We start from the raw sequence: 3,736 nt of genomic DNA on the forward strand, positions 1-3,736 counted from the left end.
ATCCTTCTAGGCTTAGTAGTTTGAAGAAATTGCATCTATGAGGGAGTGTGTACCCTTGAATTGCTTCCCTTGTAGATAATTTCCGCCACTTAGATGAGGAAAGTGGCTATTCTTTTGTAAATGCATCCACTACTTGATTTTGTGTGCTTAATGTTTGGATGTGTCCCCATTTTGGCAAGACCCACCTTGCCTTGCAAGAAGGCATCCTACCTCATGGTGTCTTGTTGTGAGTTGAAGGGGCGGAGTGAGACCCGCTAATTGTCTCATATCGGTTATATTATTAGGATAGTTTAAATAAAGGTCTAGTTTTTGTCACTTCTTTACTCGGGACGAGTAAAGGTTCGGTTTGGGGATATTTGATGTGACCATTATTTGAGCATATTTAGTCCCCTAATTGAGCCTATTTTGCATACTATTATATCATTCCACGACCATTTTATCCGTCAAATGCTTTCTATTTTGCTTTCCTAGTGCATTTCGTATGTTTTGTAGGAAAGAAGATAATAAGGCAGAAATTCCCGTCTTTCGTGCATGTTTGGAAGCTATTTGACGATGTTTGATGGACTAGAATGAAGAGGAAGCAAGAACTAAAGACCAATCCTACGAGAATAAAGAGGAAGTGAAGGAAAAGATTCTGAAGCAGAACCCGAGCGGGTTTGCAGGCAAGACGCCCGTCCAGAACGACAACCCGAGCGTCCAAGCAACAAAGACGCCCGTGCACCCCCTATACAATCCGAACGTCTTCCCTTCTTGGACGGACGGACCGCGACATCTTCAGCCAAGATGCTCATCCTTCCAAAAAGACTAGCGTTTCCCTGCTTAAAACTCAAAAATGTAATTACTAATTTAGCCTTAGTTAACCTAATGAAGCTCTACTATATATACCCTATTTGTAAATAATCAAGAGGAGGGTTTTTAGGAGGTTAAGCCTCTACATTAGAAGTTCCTCTTAGATTCAATTAGGAGTAGATTAGAATAGATTGCTCTTTAATCTTTCCACAAAATTACACATTAATCTTTCATTGTTCAAGTTTATTATTCAAGTTTGTTACTTTTGGGTAATTGAATATTATTGGGTTATTATTGAAGGATTGACAACCCTTCATCAATCAATCAAGTTTCTTCTATTATTCTTTGCTTTATTATTTGGATCATCTCAAGTTTGGTATAATTCCTTTACTCCTTAATATTTATTGTTCTTTTCTTCATTCTATTATCATGTTTATACTTGTTGTGATGATTGACACCATTAATGACATGTTCAACATGATAATAAGTGAGTAGTATTTTAACTAGGATTAGTGGGTAATTAGGGGAAACCAACATGGGATTGATTCATGCTTAAACCAATATGTTTACATGATTAAATTGCTTGCTTGTTGTGATGTCAACTTTATGCACATGTTATGTTTGATGAAATGCTAAGCCTATGAATCCTTGCATTTACAACCATCTCTTATCTACTCAACTTGACTTGTAAGATATAAACCAACTCGAGTCTTGTTAGACCATGCATAGAAGTTGATTAGGAGGAAAGTAAGTCGACTTGTAGGTGTTGTACAATCTAATCGATTCGGCTCCGGGACCCAACTCTTCCTAAGAACAGTAAGATATAAACCAACTCGGTCCCTCCACAACACTAATTCCTTGCTTATAATTGTAAACATGTTTGTATGGTCAAACACCGTGAATCCCCTATGACCCCATGACATCCTAGTGCTTTTAATCAATTGTTTACATCTTTCCTTTTATTGCTTGATTTACTTTATTGCTTTTATTAGTCTAGAACACAACTACAAACCCCATCAATTGTGACACTAGCATAAATTGAGATAGATAGACTTAGAACCCAAAGCACACCGTCCCATGGATCGACCTCGACTTACTGATAGGTAAGTTTTCAACGGTGGGGTCAACACACTTACCACCAACAATAATAACCCAATTTAGTTGTAAACCGGGGTCGAACACGAAGACGGCGGGGTTTCTACTTAGCCTAACTAAGAGTCAAGTCTAGTCAAAAATGAAGAAAAAGGGTTTTGAATGTAACTACTAGAGCAACTAAATGAACGATTCGGCTATGAATATGGTGCTCTTTCATCTTAGGCTCATCTTTAATATTCTCACCGGAAATCGCTTTCCACAATTCTTGTTGATCATACCTAGTCGGGGGAAGGTGGCTCCCTGTACTAGGCAACCCAAAAATTCTTCCAATTCGCTCAAGGGTCACTTGAATAGTCTTGTTCATTAACCGGAAGGAGATACCGGTTATTTTACTTGTATTCTTATTTTTTTCTACCTCGAGGGAGGACAAACATTCAAGTGTGATTCTAGCAAAGGTTTGGCGATGTAGTTTATACAAAGCTCCCATCCCCACCCCATTAAACAATTTTTCACAATCGGTATCCCAACCTAGTTTTCTCAAGGTATTCCGGCAAATAAATCTAGTAGGGATGATTTCACTAGATTTTAAGTGGGAAAATCTTACCTTGTGTTCCTCGGAAATGAATTGAACCTCCGAAAAAGTCGGGTCACGGGCTATCTCCGCTCCACTAGCCTCCGCCCTAGCTCTCTTGCTTGAAGCCATTAATCCCCAAAATTTCAACTAACCTTACTAACCCAAATCAAAAACTCCAATTTTTCCACCAAAAAGGCTTAAAGGGACAATTAAACCTTAAATAAATAAAGCTAGAGTGAAGAACTTACCAAAAAGAGGATGGTGAATTTTCGGATTTGCCAAACCCTAGCCTTGGAAGTGACGATTTTTTGAGTTTTTTGGTGTTTTAGTGATGAAAAATGGAGTTTGGAGTGATATTATATGGTTAAAAGAAAGTTTTATCACAAAATATTGAGGATTAGAGTATGTTTTTGATGATTTGAGGAAGGGTAGGTGAAAAGAAGATGAAGAAGATGTGTTAGTGTTTGAAGAGAGAGAGGGTGATTTTGATAAAGTGAGGAAAAAATGAATGGTTGAGAAGGGTTAAAGGTGCACGGGAGGGGTCTGGGCCGGTCTGCGGACCGGCAGCCGGTGGACCGGCTGGGGTTCCAAAAGCTTACAGCTAGTTTTGCGCCGGTGGGAGACCGGCGGCCGGTAGTATAGTGGTAAGTATTCCCGCCTGTCACGCGGGTGACCCGGGTTCGATCCCCGGCAACGGCGCCATTTGATGGGTAAGTTTTCAACGGTGGGGTCAACACACTTACCACCAACAATAATAACCCAATTTAGTTGTAAACCGGGGTCGAACACGAAGACGGCGGGGGTTTCTACTTAGCCTAACTAAGAGTCAAGTCTAGTCAAAAATGAAGGAAAAGGGTTTTGAATGTAACTACTAGAGCAACTAAATAAACGATTGAATGGAGATGAATACGATTGATTAAGAAACTAGGGTCTTCGGGGTCACCTAAATGAACTAGGGGCGACAAGTCGATAAAATAGTCTAAGGTGAGGATTCGTCCTAGAGGCGGTTACCAACTTTCATTGAGCAACAACTATTTCAAAACATGCAACAAGACCACCAACAAATTTTCATTCAAAGGAGGAATTAAGTTATTAAGACAAAAAGACACAAGCTTTCACTCACACAATTCGTCAAACACCTTGTATGCAATGCTAAGAAGGACAAATTCCTACACCAAAGACTCAAAACTTATCAACTCATCATGCCCACTAATCCTATTTAGGCTCCCCCTAAACCCTAGAAGGGTAACTACTCACTCATCATGTTTTTAAAGGCAA

General features: G+C 39.6%; 1 non-coding gene across 1 annotated transcript; it reads left to right on the forward strand.

Annotated features, from left to right (window-relative positions):
- Positions 1-3,087: 3,087 nt before the first annotated feature.
- TRNAD-GUC (transfer RNA aspartic acid (anticodon GUC)) lies at positions 3,088-3,157 on the forward strand. The gene has a single exon. It is a non-coding gene; the product is annotated as a tRNA-Asp (tRNA).
- Positions 3,158-3,736: the final 579 nt, after the last annotated feature.

This window comes from Silene latifolia, chromosome 5, assembly GCF_048544455.1.
Source record: "Silene latifolia isolate original U9 population chromosome 5, ASM4854445v1, whole genome shotgun sequence".
NCBI lineage: Eukaryota > Viridiplantae > Streptophyta > Magnoliopsida > Caryophyllales > Caryophyllaceae > Silene > Silene latifolia.